This window comes from Panthera pardus, unplaced genomic scaffold, assembly GCF_024362965.1.
Source record: "Panthera pardus isolate Hobbes unplaced genomic scaffold, ASM2436296v1 HiC_scaffold_20, whole genome shotgun sequence".
NCBI lineage: Eukaryota > Metazoa > Chordata > Mammalia > Carnivora > Felidae > Panthera > Panthera pardus.
In genome coordinates, this window is record NW_026526766.1 from 71,102,472 (window position 1) to 71,128,716 (window position 26,245).

Below are 26,245 nucleotides of genomic sequence, written 5' to 3' on the forward strand. Positions count from 1 at the left end.
ACCCTAGGATCATGACCTGAGCCAAAATCAAGAGTTAGACACTCAACTGACTGAGCCACCCAGGTGCCCAGGAAGAATTGGTTTTTAAAATGGTTAGTTTATGCTTATTTTTAAGTGGAAAAAATTTTTATTTATGCTCTTTAATCTTTTTCAAGGAACTATATATCACTTTTATAAGAAGAAAAGTTACTAAAACTTTTTAAAATAATGCTGAACATATTTATGTATTTGAGTACATGAAGAAACACACCAAACTGCTAACAGCTAATATTTCTAGTTTGTAAGAATTTGAATGATTTTTACCTATAGTTTCTAATCCATGATCAAACAAATTATATGTATAAATATAGATGGAATAAAAGAGTTGGTATTTTAACAGTGGTTTTACTATAGATGCTAAATTGCTGCGTGATTTATGATTTTTATATTTTAAAATTTTTCATTTGTTATTTTATTAGGGTTGTTTACATTTTATACATTTCCATTTGTTTCAAAATATGCAAATAACATATGCATATGGATACATAGGTGAAGCAGGTGTCTTAGAATTCTGGTAGAACTTTGTGCAAGAAAACACCATTTTAAAATCATCAAAATTGAAAATAAATATGTGGCATATCCACACATTTATATACAGTGTTTGCAGAGACTTACAATGTTATGGGAAAGCGTGGCCTTTAAATGTTACAATTTTAAAGCGCACAACAAAAATATGCGCAGAGCTGATTAAGCAATCTGCAGGGGGATGACTGGCAGAAATAAGAGAAGAATGTTAACAGTGGCTATCCCTGGTGGTGCCGTTTCCTTCTTGCATTAATATCAGGGGAGGGAGAGAACAAGAGGGCCAGTCAGGGTTTCTCAATGTTGACACACATCTGGCCCCAATTTTGAGTCTTGGGAATCAGAGCAGTGGAAACGAGAACCAGGAAAATAAGACAGGAACTAAAACCATCTATCTTAAAACACATTAAAATTTACAATTATTGGCATTTAGAGGGGAAAAGTCAACATTTACTAGGGCCTTTCAATATAAGGAGAAAAGACCAATGAAACCAAGAAAAGGGGGCAAAGCTAATACTGCATGGCAGCTATCACTTCTCTTTAAGGACATCAAAATCCGCATCAGATACACGATTTGTGTGTTGGTATGTAATGTCTTCGAACTAGAAACCAGATTTTAATCTCTAATTTATTCAGAAATAAAGATTCTTATCATAGGCAACATACTTTTATGAGACTTCAATATGCATTATTACTAGCTAATGACAGGAAAACCTCACATTGCCTGGTTGACTTCACACAAAATGTCATGACTCCCCCTCTCTTCCTACAAGCAGATCCCTAGCCAAAGAACAGGAATACAAAGTCTCAAGACAAAACTTTTAATTTATTCTATCCAGTCTTCCTCTGATCTCTCAAGGAGTGATTCTGCAGTGCTTTCCAAATTCACAGCAGACTTGATGTATAAACATCAAATCATCAAAGACAGTTCAAGAGAGCACTTTGCTTCCAGAAACATTACAAGGGAAAACTAAGAGGTTCTACACCTGCAAATAATAAACTTCAAAAGCAACCCCAAACTAGCCTGGCATTTATCATCAGTGCGCAGAAGTGTATGTGTGTATAATCAATCGACCAACTATAGTTTACCTAGTCTTCTTTAGCCTTGGATTCTTGAATAGTGTCCTAGAACTTTTAAGAGTGCTGTGTGTAAAATTAATAGCATCTCCCAATTGGAAGGAAATTTCTGAGGTCATCTTGTACAACCTCTTGTCCAATGTTTTAATCTCATCTACATTCTCCCGTAGCTGCTGCAAACTTCCAATGATGGGAAGCTCACTACCTTCCAAGGCCAGCCATGAAGTCGTTGGGCAGGCTACTCACTAGAAATTCTCTCTTGGTGTATGTAGTTGCTGCTTTTTTGTAATTACACCGAATCTCATCCTTCCAACACTTGGTGTAGCAGGCAGAGGAAGGTAGTGATCAGGTCATCCGTTTCTCTCTTTCTTTCCTCTTTCACAACGCATTTCACAGATCCTTCAGAGAACTCCTTTTCACTCTCCACTCAGAACACAGCTATTCTCAAAGGATGGCACCTAAAACTACTGACAGTACAGAACCCTTGCTGGATGGTTCTGTCCAAGCCAAAATACGGTGAAACCAAGCTCTCACTTGCCCTCATGTTAATTTTCATATATGAGGTGCTTAGAGAACATACTTACTGCAATGAAATAAAGTCTACATTTTGGTAGAATCGCCATTTCAAATGGGCCCAGCTTCAGAAAATGCTATTACTATGAATCTAAGAATTATAAAAATTGAAGTCCTGTAATCCATTGTTTCTCCAAGATCATGTGGCCCACATGTTCTGAAAAATGCCAAGTCCTGGATCCTTCCCAGATTGCATGAATCGGAACCACTGTCAGGGGACCTGGGACTTTGCATCTTAAATACATTCTCTGGTGATTGTGATGCAAAGTAATGAGTGAGCACCAATGCCCTACCCCATGATTGCTCAATTATTGTGGCTTTGCCACACACAAATCTCCCTCACCCTCTAACTCCTGGCAGTCCATAAAGGCAGAAACGAAAAGACCAGTATAATCTAAATTGGTTTCAGTTGATGGCTAACTTGGGATTAGAACCAAGTAATGGTAATCTCTTCTCTTAGTTCCAGTCCAAGGTTGTCCCTAAAAAGGAGAACAGTATCTGGGATGTAGTAGAAGAATGAGGAAAGGGGCAGAGTATTAAATGGGGCTAAATTTGGGGAAATAAACAGCCTAAAGCAATTATTTATTCACACTTGATCCTTGGAGATAAGTGATAAAAAGCTGAGAACTGCTCAATTTGGAGGAACGCCAAAAGAGGAGAGAAAGAGGAAATCCCAACAGAGAAAGGGGTTGCAGGAAACACCACTTGGATTCAGCCTGTAGCTTCTGCGAAGGTTCTCTCGTTTCTCTCTCAGAATTTTGTCAAGTTTTCTTGTACGCAAACTAAGCTTTATGCAACCGAGAATACATTCTTCCCCAGGTCAAAGTTGTTGATGTCCACATTTGTGGCAACGTGAGCAACAACAACAAAAAAACTCAACAATCATTTTTATATGCAGGGGTGCGTTCTTTCCTTACATATCAAGAAGAAATCCTAACACTGAACACAAAATGGGCCCATACAATTCTTTCTGTTGTTTTGGGTTCTGGTTTTTTAAAACTACATTTCATTCTACTGCCAAATACAGATGCAGACTGCAGACAAAACATCCTACCACAAAACTAAATCTGAAAATGCCCAGGACCAACAAATCCACAATAAAGAGGCTAAATTCCAAACCCGAAATGGTAAATGTAATAACGATGACCCTTACCATGTGGTAAAAGATGAATCCAATTAATGTTACCTTAAAAAGAATTTCGGTAACTCCTCTCTTTCCTGTTACAATTGCCCATGATAGGCCTCAAAAGCCAGCAGTTTGGTGGAGACATTTTCTGACCAATGTACTTCTTCACCCTGTGTGAACTCTACGAACCAGGCATTAGTGGATTCCATAATCTGTCAAACATTTACAATTACAAGGGGATCAATAAAACTGGAATTGTCAAATGGGTACTTTCTGGATTGCTCTGATTTTAAAATACCAAAAGCGGGGGGGAGGGGGGGGAGGGGGGGGTGGTGAAGATAGTGACTCAGAAAAATGACATTTCTTAAATCATGAGGCTGGAAAGGATCTTAAAGATTATCTAGTAAATCTCCCCTACCCTCTATTCCCTCCTCCAAAACACTCAGTCGTTAAGCAAATCATTATCAAGGGCAATTTCAACATATTCAAAAGTCCGACCTCTCTGCTTAGCCCCTCATTACCCAGAATTTCCCCCCATGACACTTCAAAATCCCCCTTTCTAACTGGAATTGGACATCCATACAGCTGTTCTACATATCACACGTCTGGCCTTGGATCAAGTTACCCAGCTTCCCACCCCTCCAATTCCCTGGCTCATCAGCCCTGTCCAGTCAAAATGCTACAGTCCACCCCCTGAGCTCCCCACACACCAGCCTGCTATGCTCCTTTCTGCTCTTTAACACCCCAATTTTGATTAAACTCCAAACTCCTGTTCTGCTTCCATTCACAGCCTCCAGGGGTCCCATGGAGAAAACTTAAGGACAAGATGAAGATATCAATGTATTCTAATCTCAGCAGAGCCCCCAACAGCAGCCATTAATGCTGCCACTTCTCTCTGCTCTCTTTCATTTCTCATGGAATTTCTTCTAAGCCTCTAATCCTTTCAAATAGACTCCGTAACTCTTGCATCCATCATGGAGAAGTCAGTATCAGGCAAGAACCCTCTTTAAATTCTGCCCTTCCCCTCCTGCTCTCCCCTATGGCCCATCACTGGAATAATCTGCACCATTCTTGCACGTGTCTTCTCTGGCTTACCCACCACACACACTCTAGACCACTCCTCTCAAACTTGGAAGCACACTAGAATCACCAGGTGGCCGTCCCGTTACGGGCTAAACTGTGTCCCCCAAAGATCCATACATTGAAGTTCCAAATCCTACTATCTCAAAATCTACCCTTATTTGGACATAGGGTCTTTAAAGAGGTAATTAAGTTAAAATAAGGTCATCAGGGTGGGCCCTAATCCAATACGACTAGTGTCCTTCCAGGAGAAGGAAATTTGGACACAGACATGTACACACAGAGGAAAGATGTGAAGATACAGGGAGGTGACCATCTGCAAGCCAAGATGAGATGCCTCAGAAGAAACCAACCCTCCAACACTTTGATCTTGAACTTCTGGCTTCCATAATTGTGAGAAAAATTTCCATTGTTTCAGCCACCCAGTCTGTGGTATTTTGTTATGGCAGCCCTGGCAAATTCGTACACTTCCCGTGCCCTCCTTACTCGTTCTTATTCCTCCATCTTGGTGAACGTTTGGTGACTCCACTATTACATATCTTTCACATATGCCTCCTTCCCTCCAAACCCACTATCACTGCCTTAATTCAGGCCTTCATTATCCCCCCTAGGATATCCCAGTCGCTTCCACCTACCACCATTTCTCCTGGCTGTGTGGAGAAGCGCCTTCCTGAAATAGCAATCTAGCATGCCAACACTGTTCCTACATTTCCCTACTGCCTCAAGTCCAACCTCCTTGAAACTAATATAACACTGGATGTTTATTATTCTTGAATTAAAAAATTAATTAATTTTTTTTAAAGAAAATGGTCAGCAGAAACAAAAACACATTTGTTAACTCTAGGTAGAAGTAGACCATAAAAGAGACCATAGTGGAAACAGGCCATAAATTAACATGATTAAATGGAAAATGGGGAACTGCAAACGTGAGTGGGTTTGTTATTTAAATATTGCCATAATGCAATGGTTTCATAATGTCTGGCTTCAGAAACATTTTAAGCATTTTAGAGAATATTCTAATCAGTGTTTTTACACTAAGATACATATTTTTAGAAGAGTTGAACAGTTTTAAATTCTTTAAGATATGTTTACTGAAAAATTTTTACTAGCTGAGTTATTCTATTATCAAAATGGGACGATAAAGGAAAGGATCTAGGTAAGCAAATAATTAGGTAAGTACATTTTCCTTGTACTAGAATAAGCCCTAAATAGTCCACTAATGTCTGTTATAACAACAATGGACATGCTTAAAACTTTTTTCCAAAATTAATGGAATGTTAAATATGTTTTACAGTAACTCTTACAGGAATAATATTTTTAGACATGAAACCTGAGCTGATCTTTACTCCTAAAGAAGATATTCAGCAAGGTCTCTAATTCCTAAATCAGATAAGAATTTGTGATTTGTGGTCCCCCACTCTGAGGTGGCCAAACACTCGAGAAGAGTTGCCAAGACTGCATTTCCCAAGGTCACGGTGACAAAGTCCTACACAAGGGTTGACATTCCCTTGAATAAGCAGAGACGTTCAAATGATGCTCCCATTCCTGAAAATAAAATTCCTCCAGGGAGCTTTAGATTTCTGTCTACCCAACTTCTCTCTTCAAGCTATCCAGAATGCCTCTCCTTAGAACATCAGGCGGTGCATGAGAACACTCTGTGCCTCCTCCTGGCTTTGTCTGCGTTGAACTTAACTCCTTAACTCCAAACCCTTCTGATCCAACTTACTTCTAGTACTAACTAGCCTTGAGCAATGCCTGTGCCTATTACCTGCCTGGACTGAAGCTCAATCCAGATCCCTAACACCAACTGCACACCCTACCCCTGCCTTGTCCCAGATCAGGAGCCCTGAGGTCCTGGCCAGGCTTCCATACGGTATCAGCTTAAGGAGAAAATATTCAACATCAAATAAAGGAAAAGGAGCTGATGAATCAGCACCAAAACACACTAAGTAAAATACCCACAGTTACCTGGACTTCTTGAATAAATATTTATCATGAATGAGGAATTTGGTAAAGCTCAAACAGAAAAAGCATGCATCTTGTCTTTTTATTCCTCAAATATATTTTACTCAAAAATAAGAACAAGTGATATAAGGCACTAAGAGAAATAGAAGGACTTAAAATTATTCTGAAATTACAAAAAAAATGTATTTAATCAACTGACTTAATATTTGTATAAGAAAAACAGAGTTGTCAAGTACTTTTCATCTGTTTCACATAAGACCCATTCTTTACCAAATATTCCTTAAACCTGGAATAGTCATTAAAACTGCATTAGTCCTCCATGTGATTCCTTAGCCCTTTAAATCTCCTTGAAATAACATCACTCACTGTCCAGTGGGTTTTTATAAAATGTGGATTACATATAACTTAGATAGTGCACATTTCCCCCAAAGCTAACACTCAGCATATAAACCAAAGATAATGATTTTTCATCTTCATGGACTCTCAAAGGTTAAAAAAAACAAATTTAATTTCAAGTGTGGACAAACAGCAAACCAGGATGTTAAAGCCCTGAGGATCTGCTCAGGAAAGTCCTAATCTTTGCCCCCGCTTCCATGTTCCCAAGGGAAGCATTAGCCTTACCTTACAATACACATAAGGATGTAAATACCTGGAGTTTTTACACTAAATTAGCTCAGTGGCATGGGGTCATCAACTCTTTGAATATTAAACAGCCAGAGCAAAGTTGAAAATAAGAAGTCCAGAGTCACCAAATAAGAGAATGATTAGTGCAATGGATTCCAAGTCCCCTGTTTTTTAACTTTTCACTTGAGTACAGTGGACAATGTTATCTTAGTTTCACGTGTACAACACAGTGATTCAATTTCTCTGTAGGTTACAGGATATGCTCACAAGGGTAGGTACCGTCTGTCACCATACAAGGCTATTACACTGACTACATCTCCTATGCTGTACCTTTCATCCCTGTGACTTACTCATTCCATAACCGGAAGCCTGTATCTCCTACTCTCCTTCACCCATTTTGCCCATCTGTCCACCCCCTCCCCTTTGACAACAACCAGTTTGTTCTCTGTATTCACAGGTCTGATTCTGCTTTCGTTTGTTCACTTGTTTTTAAGATTCTGCTTTTGAGTGAGATCATATGGTATTTATCTTTCTCAGTCTGACCACGTCCTCTATTGTTTTTATTTTTTTAAAAACTTTTTTAATGTTTGAGAGAGAGACAGAGCATGAGCAGGAGAGTGGCAGAGAGAGAGGGAGACACACAATCCAAAGCAGACCCCAGGCTCTGATCTGTCAGCACAGAGCCCGATGTGGGACCCGAACCCATGAACTGTGAGATCGTGACCTGAGCCAAAGTTGGACGCTTAACTGACTGAGCCACCGAGGTGCCCCCAAGTCATCTATTTTAGACAAGGACCTAACGGCCTGGGAAGTGCGGGTACCGTTAAAGGCCCCATGGACAGTGGCAAAACAGACACTTGAATCCTGATCTTCCATCCATCTCATTTAGTTTCAAACTTACTTTATGGATTTCCATTTGATTTTGTTTAAACTCTTCACACAGCTTTTTAAAAAGGGTGAGGGGAGAACCCTAAAATCCTACTATGGCAAAATAAGTAAAAAAAAAAAAAAAAAAAAAGCCATAAAATCAAATCCTAATAGCAATAATCCCTAACTATTATTGAAAAAAAAATTACTGAAAAGCCATGAAACACTTATCCCGTCACCTGGTCTTCACTTACCAAATCTTAACTTCAGTGCTTCACACTCTCACAAATTATGCATAGTTACTGAATTGGTAACAACACTATATAATAAAAGTATTTTTGAATCCAACCAAAACTACATCTACAAATCCATGCAGAGCTTTGTACAGTTCCTACTGAAGAACAAGCTTGCAACAAATATTATTATTTAGCAATACACAAAACTGCTATAATGCAAAACTGCTTCAACATATATCGACATCTATGCCCCCAAAATATTCTTTCTGTTCCTACTTGAATTTTGTCAAGTGGCAGGGGAGGAGGGGGAATCACAAGTAGGAAGGGCCACTAAGTATCACAAAAAATTGCCAACTCACCCAACCATACGCTTGCTTTCCATCTGTCATTCATTTTTAGTGCTCTATTTCGCTTCTATTACTCATTTCTTCTATGACTCTACTGTCTCATGTGCACACATCCCTCCTCAGCCTTGCAGACTTAACCCCTTCTCATTCTGCAGATCTCATCAAATGTCACTTCCTTCGGGAAATCCTGACTCACCCCAAAGTCAGATAAGGTTCCCCATTTAATCACTTTTGAAACTCCCTGTTCTTTTTCCCTTCTAATATCCATAACATTTTGTACATATACATTCGGGTGATCCTTTGGTCAATATCCCCCTTCCCAGTAGACTCTAGGCTTCATGCCTCCAGTGATAATGGCTGCTTTATGCACCACTGTATTCCCAGCTACTAGCCCAGGAACTGGTATTGGATGCAATAAAGACATGTTGAATAATGAATGGCCCTAATTCCACATGGAACAGCAAAAGACCAAATCAATGTTTGCAAAATTTCTGAGTTACGACTGGCACTTTTTACTGAAAATGAACAGACTATAACAGAAAATACAGGAACAAAAAGTATTATAGTTTACTGTATGTAAACTGCATGAAACTTGTTTCATTCGTGTATATGACCATTGGTAACCTTGGATCATGGACAAAAAAAAAAAAAAGGTTGAAAGCCACTACACCAGATCAATACAGTTCCTCCCAATTTCCATTAAAATGCTCAAGAAGGCGCACAAAATGGGAAAAGTCAGCAATAGGACTAAAAAGAGGGGAGAGAAGCCAAAAATCAAGCCATTATTTCTACCACACTCTTTGAAAGATGGATAAGAAGCACTTTCTTGGACCATATAAATCTGAAAGATGCACACTGCATCTTTTGAACTTGAACAAGATAGATGCTCTGATTAATGTAGGAAAAATTCCTAAGTCTAGCTCAGGAATGCATTGGCCAGATAAATATGAGGACATCCCCCAACTACATAGGAGACACCTTCCAAGCCAGCTAAAGCAAGTAGCCTACGTGTCCCCAAGAGCTAATGAGGGTCAAAATAGACACGTACAAAATACAGCGACAGATTTTATTACAAAATAGAAGACAAAAATTTGAAGTCTATACTTAAAATTTAGGAGGAAAAATGTATATAAATTTATGCAGAAATCGGGAAGGGAAAAGAAGGCAAGAAAAATTAAGGCATACTAAATTCTTTGCTGTGCAGAGGAGTGGGATCAAAAGTTATTTAGTTCTTTGACTTTGAGAACAAAGAAACCCAGGTTTAGGAATGTACTTGGAAATATAGAGGCAGTCACTAGTACAACTGAAATCTAGACTTGGCCATTTCAAAATACTATGGATGTACTGAAACAAACAATGCACAGAAAAAGAAAATAAAGGTAGGAAGGATATTAGATTGAACCATACAGAACTGCCATTTTTAAAGGTCAACGGCAGTCAACTACCAACGATTTCATATGACTGAAGCTATCAACAATGAAAATAACAGCAGTTGACACATTCAGTGTGCCAACCATTTTTAAACCATTAATTCAGGGTGTGTGTGTGTGTGTGTGTGTGTGTGTGTGTGTGTGTGTGTGTGTGTGTTGTTTCTTTACAAATAGAAATCCATAGACTTAGAGACTTCATGTAATCTATGTAAGCCCATGTGGCTGAATATTGGTGGAAAAAGGCAAGCCAGTACATTGTACTCAAGGCTATAGTACCTTTCATAACAAAGAGAAACGGAAGTGTAAGAAATAAGTTCAAGCATGTTGTAACAATAAATGTAAAAGCAGTAAGTTTCCTATGAGGGTATGTAAAAACAAAATCCAATTAAATGCTGTTTATAGGGAAAATACATTAAAGAAAATGACACCCAAAGTTTAAAATCAGAAGGATAAGTGAAGTCTTCTCAAAAACAAAAAAGAAAAGAGTATTGACAACATCAGTTGCAGGAAAAAAGGAGGATGTAGCTCCAAATGCACAGAAGGTTATTTTATATTAATAAACACATAATAAAGGCCCAGCAGGAACCTTTATTTAATATTATGCTAACACATAGAAAGTGCCATAAAGAAATTAACAAAAGCCCATTTGTAAATAGAGACTAAAGGACAATTATCAGTCTATGACAGCTCAAGTATAGAATCAGGGCACAGAGAATGTGAATTATATTATAGTGGTTGAATTAGTAACATATCTGTATTTGTCACCCAGAGAACATCCTGCTCTTTTCAAGAATCACGACACAGAAACTCTCAACCAGAAAGAGAAACTATACAAACCTCACTTAGTTACCATGATAAATAAACCGAAGTTTATACAAAAGTTTACATGTACACAATAAAGCAATAATCAGCCAAGTCATAGCAAACCACCAGTAGTGTTCCCATGAAGTCAAGTATTATCAAGAATGATTACTTTCCCTGTATTGTTTTACATTTTCACAGCAATTTTTATTAGCACAAAACAGAATTTAAGCTGGTTCCATTAAAAACATTGTTACTTTTAGACTGAAAATTCCTCCTCCCTCAATGACTGACAAAATTTGTAAAAAATACTGTTGATAATTCAAAATTATTGAAAATGAAGTACTATATATCAAAAATGCCAAAGTTAATCAATCTCTACCCTTATGCAATTCCATCATTTAAAACAAGTGACCTAATTCCAACTCAAGAAGTGAGGCTGAGACTTTTGCCTATTTTCCTAATTTTTTTTCCAGTCAAATTAGCCCTTCTTTTTCCTTATCAACGTCTCTTTCCTCTTCTATCCTCACCCCCCAGTTTTACTAAACGAATTCAACTCATCTTTCCAGCCCCGATATAGATGCCACTTTCTCGGAGAAACTCTTCCCACTCTCCCAAAGCTAGTCTCCCCATTACACTCTTCCAGGATACCCTGCTTTTCTCAGTAATTCCCATCATGCTTGGAGTTACTTATTCATGGTCACCTCCTTCTCTAGATTGTAAATCTCAGGTAGTCAAGACCATATTTTATGTATGAAAACACGCTCAGTTAGATGGTAAGTATTTAATATTTAATTCAAAACATGTCAGCTCAAAAAATTTTTATTCAAGAACTCTGAGTTTTACTGTGTGCAAGGCATTGCACTATACATTGGGAAAACAGCAGTAACTGTGATGGAAATTATATAAATTTCCCTCCTTTAAAAAGTCAAAAGGAAATACAGCGGAGAAGAAAATACCAGGCAAGGCAGAAAAATGGGGAAAGTCTTACTGTTTTAAATGTAGCTATTAGGGAAAGTCACACTAAGAAGGTGACACTTGAGACCAGAAAATGGAGAGAGAACAGCATACAGATACAAGGGACCAGAGCACTCCAGGCAGAAGAGACTGGTCGTGGCAAAGGCCCGAAACCACAGTCCACTGTGTAGATCAGCTCAACCATGGAGACTCTTTAGAAGAAGCCTAGAGCTCTGGGAACACCAGCACTTAAAGATGGTGGAGGAGCACACACCCTTAAAAGAGAGAAAAGAAGCAAACAGAGATAGAAATAATTAAACACGGTACATATTAAATACTGTGAATATCATGTAGTCACTGGAAATTAAAAATGAAAGATGTTAATGGCAGATGTACTTACGATACTATGCAGAAAATGCTACTGAATATTTGATAAGGTCAAATATTTGAAAAACTGCAAGAAATTTTCCCAAAATGGAATGAGGAAATTATTCTTTCATCTTAATTTTTTATTTTCTTAATTTATTTTTTTTGAGAAAGAGGGAAAGCGCAGACAGGCACGGGAGGGTTAGAGAGAGAAAGAGAATCTCAAGCAGGGTCCATGCTCAGTGTAGAACCTCAGGGCTTGATCTCACAGTAGCGAGACCTGAGCAAAAATCAAGGGTTAGACACTCAACTGATAGAGCCACCCAGGCACCCTGAAATGAGGAAGTTATTCTTGAGTGGCAGAACTATGGATGAGTCTCCTGTACTGTCCAAATTCTAAAATGAGCATGTTCTGTTCTTACTACCAAATGGAAAAGAGTATAATTTTAAAGAATCATAATGGCTTAGAAAGAAAACAACTAAGAACAGATTTATCTTTGTTCTCTTACATGCAAGAAGCCATGCCAACATAATTGTATAAAATGGAAATACGCTGTTAATTGGAAAAGGTTTTTTTGTTTGTTTGTTTAAACCAAGAAAACAGCAGAGTTATACCATATCCTACTTACACCTTACTTAGGTAACGGAAGCTTACATTTACTTGATCAGATTTTATAAATCCCCACGACAAACCTGTCGGGAGTTCTCTGTCAGGTCTTTAAGATAGTGGGGTTCCCAGAGTTTGCTGAGTTTCTCCGCTTGTCTTTTACTGTAGCAATGACAGTAATGGGACTTCACTGCTGCTATTCTTACAGTAAATTAAAATTTATATTTTGCAATTCCTCTCAGCCCCCAAACCACCACCAGTGTTCTAATTAGTTTCAGAACTGTCTTTTCCTTTCTGGAATTGATGGTTTCAGGAGTTTTTATGCACCCACAGGAACATCAAGCTGGAACTCGACCCTCTTTGTATCATCCCATCAAGAGAATCCACGGTGGGTGTTCATGTGAATGCTTGATAACCAAGAAGTCTATTTCAATCACCTACTAGAAAGAAAAAATAGCCTAAAGAATCCAAAATACATCTTGTCCTTGTTAAAACACCAAATATATTGATGGGAGGAGGGCCCCCTCACAATGTATACATATATCAAATCATCGCACTGTACACTTTAAATATCTTACCATTTTGTTTGTCAATTATGCCTCAATAAGGGGCAAGGGGAGATTTTTGTTATATTTAAAAAAAAACCACCAAGCATATATTGGCTCTTCTCACTCTAAAGTTCTCTTCAGCTTATCCCATAAATTTCACTGGTACGATTTACTTGGACATGTCACAATCACCCCCCCCAATACTGCCAAGCTCTGACCTCTCAGCTAAGCTTCCAACTCAAATTTCCAACTATCCACTGAAAATCTCTGCCTAAAACCAACACCGCCTCACTGGAAGAATCCTCATACTGTCATGTTCCACCTGCTAATGGCAACAAATGTCCTTTTTTTCTTCTTCTTTTTTTTTTAATGGTCCCAGTGGCTTTACACCTTCTGTTGGCACTGCAAGGTTGCCCCAAAGCATACCACCACTCTGCCACAAACCCTAACCTGTCACTCACACTCAGTGCCTGGGCCTTCTGCTGTTCCTGTGCAACCGAGCTTCTCGGCCAACTTGTGCACCGAGGCCAGAATCCTACTGCAACTCCTTCCTTCACTCCAAGGCAGAGATACTGTCTCCACCCTCAGATATTCAGAATGGCACTTTGTTTAAACCACAGTTGAAAATATTTATCACTGTTCTACCTCATCTGAGGGATTTGTTTCCAGGGCTACCTCTGTTTATGAGCTACTTGAGAGCAGGGACCATACTTTCTGGGGTGTGTGTGTGTGTGTGCGTGTGTGTGTATATGTGGTGTGCGGGCATTCACGTGTACGTTTTTAGTGTCCTCAGCAGACCGTGAGAAGAACTTAAACACAGAAGCCGCACGCAACTGAATTGACAGGGTCTCAGATAAAGTGACCAGAGAACAGATTCTGCTGGATTTGGAAGCCAGCCATCCTGCCCTACCCTTTGAACCTCTAGGTCTCTGTGTCTCCCCCAAGGACAGCAAGCAGTTCTGTATGGAAGTACAATACACACCGAGGAGTCCACAATGAATGCCTCATTTTCTTAACAGGACAATAACCCCTCTTCCAACAAATCACAGCCCAAGATGGCCAAGCAGCCCCTTCACAAAAGCGATTCTGTTTCAGCTGTGATGTTCCCTGAGCAAGAGCCCGCCACCCTCACCACCCGATCACCGACTTCAGAGGGGTCCTCAGCTGCACACTGGTGCGATGAAACCTGCCTTCTGTCAGTGTAGTCGGGGGCCCACCACAGACGGCCCTGTTTGCCACCTAACAAAAGGTCCGCACATGCCAAACACGTGCTCCGCACCACCCCTCCCCCCACACCCGAGACCCAGATGAAGCAGAGTCCTTGTGAGAATAACATTCTCTGCAAGGATGCTTCTTGTCTTGCTTGTCACGCAGCTGGAAATCATTTTCTTGTTCCCTGTTCATAACAGCCAGACATTCATCTCTCTCTGACAGAAACTTCGCTGAGTAATACCACGTTTAGAGTCAAGAAGAGTCACACGTGCTTTGGGGACTTCACACTTCTGAGGCATGGCGGTGGCCTCAAGGAGACTCTCTAGAAGGAACAGAGGCAGGAGCGAGTGTGTGCACACACACACACGTACAAACAGGTGTTTGGGTATACACAAACATACCCGTAGCACAACACATATAAATATGTACATACACAAACATGTCTGTAGCTTTGTGCAAGCAACACTACAAGTCCAGAAGGCTCTGTAACAAACTGTTGACAAAGGAGGGTACATCACATGGGTAAGGTTTAAAGGAGCAGAGGAAGGTTATTGCATTTGCTTTAAACACATCTACACCATCTGCCTTCATTACAAAACCCAGTTCCTTTGTAAATGAACGCAGCACACCTTCTTCTGGTTAGAACACTTCCTACTGTGTTTCATTCCCTCGGCGATTTAAACAAGATAAGTAAAATGCATTAACACCAAAGAACCGTCATCGCGTGACCTCAAAAATAAGTCTGATTTCGGAATGCACACTAGATTTGGATTATTCTAGGAAGTCATAAATTAAATCTAGAAACTCAAACAGGTTGGGTCAAAATCGAGAACATCCAAAATGAGATGGAAAGAGGCCAAGATTATGGATAAGGCACAGCTCCATCTGTCTCTAGACTTGACATGAACAGGTACAATCCTAGCAAAACACTTCAAGTTTATAAAATGACAATGAGAATGCCAGGCTCTACCTCCTTCTTCTCCCATTTACAAGGGAAAAAGCTAACTTACTCGAAGCCACCGAGACTCCAGTAGAAGAAGAATTCAACAAACATGCTGGATATTTGAAGCATTTCAAAAGAACTTCCATTAAAATAACATGGTCGAATGCAAGCTCCCTGAAAAGAAATCGCACATGTCTTGTTTTCTACAATTTCCCAGTATATGTTAGGAGTGCAACAAATTCTATTGAATATGGAGCGAATAAATGAATAAAAGATTAAATCAAGGAACAAGTAAATGAAAACTAGAATTAGCAAGCAGATATGTCAGTTCTTATTCCATTTTACAGCTACAAAAAGAAAAACTTTGACTTACCCGACAATAGCAAATCTGTAGATACAAAGCCTCGTGATTGCCTCTCTCTTGATCCCTTCTATTCTCTTTTGGGTTTCGTGATGTATCTCCTAGGTCCTTCCAGATCCTAACCCTCCAGCAGCCTTCCCTGACCCTGGCCCTTACCACCACCGCCACACCTCTGAGGGCCAGGTGTCCCTCTCTGGCGCTCCCATAGTGCCCTGTGTTCATCTTGCTCCTCACACTTGCTGCCGCTGAATCGCTTGTTACAATGAATCTGTTAACATGCCTGTACCTTCCTGGAAGGTAGGAGTCCTATCCCCACTCCCAGCACTGAGTACCTAGCACAATGCTTGTTATAACAACAGTCAATTCAGTACTGCTCGTGTTGAAGAGAACTGGTCTCCTTTGCCCCTCAATCATTTCTCCTTCCAAAGAGCCAGGAATATCCTTCTCTTAGGGCAGAATTTCAGAATGAAGGAAGCTTAGGGATTGGTCAAGGAGAACCACTTCAACATGGAGAAAGAAAATTGAGGATAGCATATTTACATGATATCAAATCTAGTCCATCATTTTGATATTTAAGAAGATGGATAAAGGGAAACTTGCTACAAAGAAATGCTCCACAGTAGCACTCTCTGCATAAAGAGTCCTAAACCTTCAAAAGCATAGGCACCCATCACGGCCATCATGGAAATTGCCCTGCAAAGAGATCCATGTCAGAGGTGTTATTGGTCAAACTTTTTCTCTTTTAGAGAGAGAGACTGGTTTTTGAAACTGTTTTATCTCCATATTAAATACAACAAACACAGCCTGATCTACCTCATTCAGGCTTGTACACGTTTGTTTTAGCTCTGGACTAAAGTTAAGAGTCTGCCCTATCATTATAGCACTTTTTAAAAACAGTACTATGAAAATAAAATAAATTATAACCTAAATCCATGCACACAGTAAAACAGTCCACTTTCATTTCTGAAAGAAATTTGAATTTTACATGAACTTCAAGGTTAAAGTTTCTAGCACTGATCAGATAACAGGAGCTAACATCAAAGTACTAAGATAATTTTCTTTGCCCCACCCCCATAAGTCAGCAATAACAACAACACGATTTTGAATCCATACTAACCCTGCAGGGGAAAGGGAGAAAAAAAGGGGGGGTGTATTTAAATAAAATCACAATCACCACCCCCCTTTCCCTCTTCACTCCCCAAAAAAACAAAGAAACAAAAAATGCATTCTTCTAAGAAATGAAATATATGAATCCTGGACTCCTTCAAATGAATGAACTAAACATGCCAAATTCCAGTTGCCCTGCAAAAGATAACCTGGTGGAGAATCATTCATTCAAATTGTATTCAAAGACAGTAAGGGGGGCACCTGGGTGGCTCAGTCGGTTGGGTGTCCGACTTCGGCTCAGGTCATGATCTCCGGTCCATGAGTTCGAGCCCCGTGTCGGGCTCTGTGCTGACAGCTCAGAGCCTGGAGCCTGTTTCAGATTCTGTGTTTCCCTCTCTCTCTGACCTTCCCCCATTCATGCTCTGTCTCCCTCTGTCTCAAAAAAATGAATAAACGTTAAAAAAAAAAATTTTTTTAAAAGACAGTAAGAAAGAAGCTGACCTCATCTCCCCTTAGTAGGGCGGCTGGGCAGCCCAGCACCTCCAGACTCAAGGGCAATTAGAAGACTTGCCCCAACCAGTCCCACCTTTGACACACAGCTGAAAAGCCACCCATTCCCACCTGTGACATGAGGCTATTGTGGTGTGAAAAGAAATGCACAGAATGCCTGTCTCTCAAATAGATCCCATGAAGATTGTTCCTATCCAGAGAGGTAATGAACTAGACACCTTAGCTCTAGAGATTTAGAAGGAGACAAACAGATAATCAGAAAAGGAGGTTCTTAAAAAAGTATCAGTCTACACCATTAAGCCACTTCCACTGGAATTAAATTTAAAGATTTTCAGAGTTGTGTCAGCCCTCACTGCAGTACCCAGAGTGCTGCTCTCTTCCCCAGCTCCCCACTGGATCATCCCCCAACGACCCTTTACAAGGGCATGAGCCCCATTTTGAAACTAATAATAATTCTTTCTCTTCTGTGCCACAAATATTTCAACCACTGTCGTTAAATACTATGTATAACATAAACAGGGTCAAGAATGTTGGTTGCCATTAGAGTCATGTTTAAATTAGCATTAACTAGCAGGCCCTTCCCTAAACAAAACAAAATGCTTTCTTGGTCAGCTCTGTGCCTGGAGAGTGATTTTAACTCACATGCTCAAAAGGCGTCCCACCATCATTAATTTTTACTAAATTAAATTTCTCAAAAGACCACACTACCAGTTTGGCAGGACTATGGAGGAAGAAACTGCCTATTGTTTATCCTATACTTTGTATATAATTTGGATAAGCGGGCAGCATCGCCCTGAAATTCACTAGCCATGAATTACAACAAATTGGAAAGGAATAGGGCCGCCTGGGTGGCTCAGTCGTTTAAGTGACTGACTCTTGATTTCAGCTCAGGTCATGAGCTCACAGTTTCATGGGTCTGAGCCCCACATAGGGCTCTGCACTGGCAAACACGAAGCCTGCTTGGAATTCTCTCTCTCTCTCTCTCTCTCTCTCTCTCTCTCTCTCTCTCTCTCTCTCTATCTCCCTCCCTCCCTCCCTCCCTCCCTCATTTATGCTGTCTCTGTCTCTCTGAAAATGAATTTTTAAAAATGGAAGGGAATAAAAGGTCAGCCCTTTGAAACATCCCGCCCCTCGCAATGTCACTCACTGGCTTCCTGCACCCCCCACAACTTACTGCCTGGAACCTTTCCAGCCTTCGTTACCCCAGACTCCAACTACATCTTCACTCTCTACCATTTGTCTTTCAAGAGACATATCATTTTCATCCTTCAAGGCCCTTCTGCGAAGTCTTCCCGAGTCAGAAGTTCGCCTTCCATTCCCTAGCATCTCAAGGGTTCTTAGCCACCATCCAGCTACTACAGAATGGAATTAGCTACATGCTTTTTCTCTGCAATGCAGCTCTTTCTAGAGCCTCCTTTTCATCATCTTTGTGTCTGCCACTATAGAAGGAATTCAGTAATTGCTTATTCAATTAAAATTTCCTCCTTTTCTCCCAACTTTCTAAGACATCCATAAGAGTTCCTCCATGAGATATTTAAATAATAACACAATAGAGATGGGGTGGGGGGGGGTGGGGGGGGAGACGGGGTAACATGATATGTAAAAATAAGAAACCAAGTAGTATGATGCTGAGTTAACGAGGCCAGAGCAAACTTTCAGACTTTAAGCCAACAGCTTATGTTCCCAGTTTTATGACATCACACTTCACTTTTAAAATAAATCATGTTCCTCAAGTGTGTACGAATATGGGTACCAAAAAAACTAAAGAGAAGGAAGACAAGCCACACATTAAGCACAGACATTAAAATCTTGACCTCAAACTAAATTTCAAGTCTTGCTATTTGCTGAACCCTTGGGGCTTCCCAGTGAAAATGATACAGTGTATTCTGCCCAGATTGCAACTTTCCTTACTAAGCATTTGAAATAAGATTCTTGGCCCTAAAAATCACTAACTTCAGACTGAAGGCCATTATGTATCAAAAAGACTCAGCACGTGAGAGTTTTACTTTCTTTGAACTTTCCAATAGGTCTAACAGAACAGATTCAAACCTCGAAAAGTCTGGGGTATAATTTTTTTAAAAAAGAAATGAAATCGCCGTTTGGTAAATATTAACTTCAAGCAAAAACAGAAGCTTCAAAATGCAAGTTGTTGAAAAGGCTGCCCTGTAAGCTCCCGTCTGTGTATTTTTCCCCATCACTCAAAGGGACACTGAGATCCTCGAGTGCTCACAGCACTGGCAGCTGCTGATCTGGGGACAATGATGTAAACGGGAAGTGGGTCAGGCTGGACTACAGACATCACTCACCTTCATATCAGCCTTACGGCTAAGCAGGTTCACTCACTTTAATAGGATAATGGAAGATTGAATGGGGGTGAGGGAGTACTGTTGATGCCCTTTTGGAGAAGGAAAGAAAAAACAGAGGCAAATCAACCCCCAGGTCAAGGCTCTTCCCCCTCCAAGCATCTCCCACTGCAGGTTTTGTACCTTTAGCCCTCTTGTCCTGTCACGTCCCTCCTGGAATAACCCGTCCGCACTTTCCCTTACTCTTTTCCTATGGTTCTAACATGGGGTAACCAACCACCAGTTTCTAATTACTTGGGGAAGCTGGAAAGAACAGCAAAGATCATCACATCCCTCCATTTTCCAGATGAGGACTCCGAGATGAAGGACAAGCTGACCTGAGCGGCTGAGGTGGAACCGCTAGGGGACGCGGCGCGCCAAGGGGCTCAGATCATGACAACCCACTCCTCCCGCCCGGCTCTTCATTCCGCCCCTGCCTTCCAGCTACGCTCTTTCCCTTGTTACTCAGCTCTTCACCCTGACATTAACCGGTGTCAAGAAAACACAGCCTTAACATACTTACGATGCTAGTCGTTATTCACAATTTTGCATTTGGGGCAAATTCGCTCACTCCTACCCCTTTTTAGAGAACCAAGGGCAGAAACAACTAGATGGCAGAGTGTGAGTGTTAATGTAATTTAGTTCGGCCCAAATAGCCCCTAACTCCAGTATACACTCTTTTCCCTTCGGGCTCACTCTTCTGTTTGACAAGGGAATCACTTCCCAGGAGAACTTAGGTCTCCCCTTCCCTCCCCCCCCCCCCCATGTAGTCTTCCTTGAACCAGAATCACAGGCTTTGAGTCACAGACCACTGGGTTCACAGTTATGCTTAGGCTGGGCCAACAACACTTACGCAAATACGTGAAAAACACGGACTGTTAGAGCCTGAAGGAATAAAGGATTTTACTCTAATAACTGCAGTTACATGTTTCCAATACTCAGGTTTGCAAATATGCATCTATTCCAATGGGAAACGACGCATTCACGGTGAAACTTTAACAAGCGAGCACTCACTGAAAACTCACACTTACGAAAACTCCACAGATTTCAGCAAAAAAGAAAAGAAAGAGAAGTAGCAACGGAGAACAACAATCTCAGGCCCCAGGCTGAAGGCAGCAACAAGTCCTGGGTGCCGTCATCCCTTACATATCAAAGGCCAAATGGCAGCAAAGAAAAAAAACAAGAAAAAAATTTAAATCCATTCATAACAAGCTAGTCCTACACAAACCAAACGAGCCTGTCGGTTTCAAAACCACCAACTCAAAGCCAGGTCCCTCCCTTGCCTTCAATTTCCCAGTTACTTGCTAAGCGTGTTTGTTAGGCGGCTGGACAGAAACTAAGTTTAAAGTCCGCAGCCCCGGAGAGACTACGAAGCAGTCGGTGAGAAGCAAGCAGTGCGGGCGCTCCGGGCTGCGGGGCGCGGGGAGCCCCAGGGTTCCACGTCCACCTGGACCCGGCTTTGGGGCAATTTCGGGCCCCCCCATCCCCGCAAGCCTCCTCGCGCTCCCACCCAGACCCAGGTAACCCGAGGCCACCTACGTGTCACTTGGGCGGGTCCGGGCCGCAGACGCTGCACAAAGCGCGGGCCCCGGGGCGCACTGACCTGGCCGGGGGACGGAAGGGCCGGCGGCCCGGACGGCTGCGGCAACTTCCCTCCCGGGGCTCGGTCAACTGGTTGGTCGGGGAGACCAGGGGAGCCTCGCCTCCCGCTCGCCAGCTCGCAAGCGCGCACGCCCACCCACAGCCGACACAGGCGAGCGCGCGCGCGCACACACACTTACACTCGCTCGCACACTCGCACGCAAAGCCACAAAGCCCGTCTGCCCCGGGACGGCGCGAGACGAGCGCGCCGTGTGGCGGCTCAGGCGACTCGGCGGCCGCTGGCTCGGCGCCCAGGGGGCGCCGTCTCCCGCCCCGCGCCCTCCCCTTTACCTGCGCCCGCCGCCGCCGCCGCCGCCGCAGCCGCCGCCGCCCCCGGGCTGGCCTCCCGCAGCGCGGTAGCTCCCCGCGCCCCGGCCCTTCGCCCGCCCCCTCGGCGGTCGCCCGGAACGGGGCCGCCCCCTGCGCCCACCCCGCCGGGAAGCCGGGGAGGGCTCCGCGGCGCCGGGGTCCAGGCCGCCCGAGATCCGGGCGGCGCTGTGCAGCGGACGGAGGAGTCGCAGCCCGGGGAGCGCCAGCCGCGGCTCGGGCCGACTGCTCGCGCTTTGGCGCGCTGGCCGGGGCGGCGGGGGAGGGGGCGCCGAGGGAGGGCCGAAGCAGCGGCGCGAACGCCAGCCTCCTTTCTTCTTCCTCCGCCTTTCTTTTCTGCCCGCTCCACGTAGCACAAGTCAGCAACTCCCGCACCCCCGACTCCCTCCTCCTTGCTCCCCCCAGCTCGTTCCCTCACCTGGCGTGATGCCCCCGGCCCCCCGGCCCGCCGCGCTCCTCCTCCCTCATTCATTGCCCTTCCCTTCCCCGAGGCTGGCGGGGGGCGGAGGGGCACCTAAGCCTCCCATCACGACCTTAGCCGCCCCCCACAGCCCTGTGCTACCCACCCGCGGCGGGAGACCCGCGGCGCCGGCTCGGATGCTCACCCCCCCCCCCCCCGCCCCGCGCGCTCACCTCAGCGCCCGCCAGCGTGCTGGGCTGGGTGGGCTCCCCCACACGGTGCATTTTCATTTTGTCGCTCTACTCTTCCCACTTGAAAAGCTCAGGAAAACATCGCGGGGCCCGCAAAAGCCCTGAAGTATGGCCTCTCTCTGGTAGTTCAGTTTCTGAACTTTGCAGGAGACATAAAAGTTTCTCCCGGCACAGCCTTTAACTGGAGGCTGCAAAGAACGAAGAGCTGACTTCTCTACTAGAAAGGTGCACACGTTTCTGTTTCTGAGTTTTCGATTGACTGGGTCTGCAGACCAAAGCAAGTGTGACCGTGCTCCCCTAGTTCTCCATAGCCAGGATTATACACGTCTCTTCCGCTTTCCCAGTGAAACTTTGCAAGTGCGAACTATCAGTTTTAGGAGAGTAATTAAGGGCGGGGAATGCACACCTGGAGGTGTGGGCGGGAGCCGCGCTGGACTAAGTGAGGCCTGGGGATCTTCTCAGGAAAGTGGCAGCCACAGAGGTTCGCTCTCAGGTCCTACAGCCACACCCGGTCCATCGGGGGCTTTCCAGCCGCGCCACCTCCTACCCACCTCCCACTTCCCACCCTTGGCTTCCCAGGATTTCCGGACTTTGGGCAATTCTCTGCCTGTTGCTCCGCTGCTAAAGCCGCCACACATCAAAAGTAGCTGTTTAGGGGTAAAAGCTGAGGGAGCTCTCGCCTGGAACGGTACATAGGAGACCAAGATAGCTATAGGGTAGGGGACTCACTCGGCAGGACGGATGACTGTGTCTGAGAATCGCAGAACAGCAATGGGGGACTGCGTTGGTGGTAGACACTCGGTAATCTTGGGCTTCTCAGAAAGGAGAGGTCCCTTTAAACCGCAGTGGGCGGGGAGGGGAAGGCTTCTTGTAAGGGATGGAAACTTTTCAAGCTTCCAGTTAGGTGTCCTTGTAAGAGAACGTGACCATCTCCTGCCCGTCACTGCTTAGGACCTTGACTGTGTTCGCCTTGTGGATACGCAAGGCTAAGACCTGTCTGCCATGGGTTACTACTTGAAGCGGGTTCTTTTTAACATAATCTATCAAATACCACCCCCCACCCACACACCTTTTTTGAAGATTTTGTTTTTTTAAGTAATCCCTACACCCAAAGTGGGGATTGAGCCTACAACCCCAAGATCAAGAGTCGTGCTCCGCCGACCGAGTCAGGCACCTCCTTTTTTTAAAAAATCAACTTCGAACAATTCTTCCTCTCCTTTCCTGCCGATTTGTGATTTATTTTACAATAATCCACTTACAGTGTGAAAAAAAATTAGAAATGTTAATACATGCACGGTGCTAATATGTTCACGTACAGTGCAGAAATGCATATACATACTCTTATCTCACAAATAATGAGAGCCATTGACCTTAAACTCTAAAACATATTATATTGGACAAATAGGACAATATCCACTATAAAGTCTAATACAAAGTATGCATTGATAAGAAGAGAATACATGCTCTAAGGGCTTTTGTTTTCAACCACAGCTCTACCCAACTCAGAAAACCACTTAGCTAATTTTCCTGTCTCCTTACTACACCCTCTTTTTATTCACTGCTAGGTTTCTCAATGACAAGACTTTAATATCTACTGAAAAGAATATTTTAAGTTTTTAAAGTATTAGCTTTATCAATAAACATTATTAGATTATTTAAGTGATTTAAAAATTATTTCAATGTTTAGCCCCTCCTTATAAATCAAAAGCAAAGTATAAATGAGTTACTTGCCGACCACTCAGCTTGAATTTTTTTCAAATACATTGATTTTATCTCTTACTGTCTTAAGGAATATTGCTGCTTCTGCTTTGATTATATATTAACTGCCTTAACTACACTGGTCCTTTCTAACATCAAATGGGGAATTCTGTCCACACAAGACATATGTATTCAAGAGTTCTAAGTTGTTTGCTGTAGAACACTTTATTTCCTCTTTATTTGTTCTTCTATGGCCTAACATGAGATGGAGAACAAAATTCAAGGTCAGCCTAGACAGACCTGTCTTTCTGACAAGTGTGGACCTGTCTGAATGAAACTGCTCTGCAGCCAGCTTTAGGACAATAACTTTCAAATCCAATGTAGGTTGTGTGCCCAGTGTAAAAGGAGAGACCAGATGAAGTCTGAGACAGAATTGAGTTCAGCACAGCGATTAATTCATCAAAACTAGTACTATGTTCCAAATGAGCCAGTTTTCTCATCTGTAAAATGGGATAATAATACCAATATGGTCTATTTTATTGGGTTCCAAGTTGTCTTTATCAAAGTAAGATAATAAATATATTTGAACAGACTTCTTAAAACATTAAAATGGATGATGTTGTTTCAATAGAGATGAAGGATACCTTGATAGACTTTCTTCAGTGTTTTTTACCTGCCTGTGGCTCTCTTGCCGTCCTGGCTATTCCCTTTCTTGGATAGTCATCCAAATGCTTTCTGCCTTAACCTTTCTCTCTTATCGTCTGCCAAGCAGTGTTTCTCTAGATTTGTTTCTTCAAATGACTTCAGCAGAGCCAAAGACTCAAAGACAGCTGGTGCTGTCAGATGTGAGAAAAAATATTTTCAGCAAAATGAAGAGAATCTTAATGAGGAATATTTCAAGTACAGTTTACATTAATATCTTAAAGAATACTATAGGCTTCGTTAGATTCCTGATGTTATCTAGTGAGTGGTCCAAGGGCTATAATTTACGAAGCGTTTTAGGAAGGAAAAATTGGCTGTCACTGCTTTTGGCTCTATTATGTGTTCAGAGCTGGTCACGCCAGTTCTCTGCCTCCCCATGTTCCCTCCTGTCTGGCACAAAGCCTTTGAAATTTTCTACAAGAGAGTAATCAAAACTATCAACAGAAAGATCTGTTGGAAACTTTCCCTCCAATCTGTTAATGTAGATACTGATTCAAAAAATCTATTTTGGTGAAACAATCCCCTGAGAGAATTCAGCCTGCTTGGGAAAGTTTTTCAGGTGCCTCTGGGGCATAGGTTTCTTCCTTCTTAAAACGGGGTATTGGTGCCTGTCTGGTGTTTTTCCTTTGACTAGAAAGAAAGCATTCTCCTTAGGAAACCTTTCTATTTTAAAAGGCCAGTAGCAGAGGTGGGTGAGGCGACCCAATTTAGTAAAAAAAAAATAAAAAATAACACTCTTGAGGGTAGAAGTGGCATTTGGAGACTCCAGGAATGGGGAGTGGAAGGTGGGATTGTCCGGGCAGCAGCCATGTATGAGGACTACCCTGCAATAAAAATGAAAGTCCTCTATGGAGACCTCTGTGCTCCCCTGCTTCCTATCGCACATTTCTGCACGAGTAATCTGGGTAGTCTGAAGTAGATTAAGGACAAGCAAATCCTTTCCTGCAGTCTTCCTCGCCCAAATAAAAAGGCTTTGATAGAAAGCAAAGGGGGAAAAAGAAGAAAATGAAGAAGAAAAAAAATATGCGTATGTGCTACATATATAATTTTGAGCTAACAATAGACTCACCTACAAAGAAATCATAGAAAGGATCATAAAACAAAAATAGGTAAACTGCTACTAAAACTGATAGTGGAGAAAAAAAGAGAAAAACAAGATGATGAATGAGATTATGATGATAGTTTTAGTAGAATTTCTTTAATATTAAGAATATTCTGAGCATTAGAAGCTTAGCTAAAATAAATATTTTTAGTAAAATAAAAATTACAGAAATTATTGATTCAAAAAAAATTTTTAAATATGAATATAGAGATGGCTGGGTGGCTGAGTCAGTTAAACATCCAACTTCAGCTCAGGTTATGACCTCGAGGTCCATGAGTTCCAGCCCAGGGTTGGGCTTGGTGCTGACAGCTCAGAATCTGGAGCCTGCTTCAGATTCTGTGTCTCCTCTCTCTCTACACCTCCCCACTCATTCTCTCTCTCTCTCTCTCTCTCTCTCTCTCCCCCTCTCTCTCTCTTCTCTCTCTCTCTCTCTCTCCCAAGAATAAACGCTAAAAAAATAAAATAAATAAAGCATGAATATATT

The 26,245-nt window shown here is 42.3% G+C and overlaps 1 protein-coding gene across 1 annotated transcript in view; it reads right to left on the bottom strand.

Annotated features, from left to right (window-relative positions):
- LPAR1 (lysophosphatidic acid receptor 1) overlaps positions 1-21,401 on the bottom strand; it is a 133,323-nt gene extending 111,922 nt beyond the window's left edge. Inside the window, exon 1 of the mRNA XM_053908173.1 lies at positions 21,180-21,401. The gene's annotated coding sequence lies outside the window, so the exon portion shown is untranslated. The remainder of the gene's footprint in view (positions 1-21,179) is intronic.
- Positions 21,402-26,245: the final 4,844 nt, after the last annotated feature.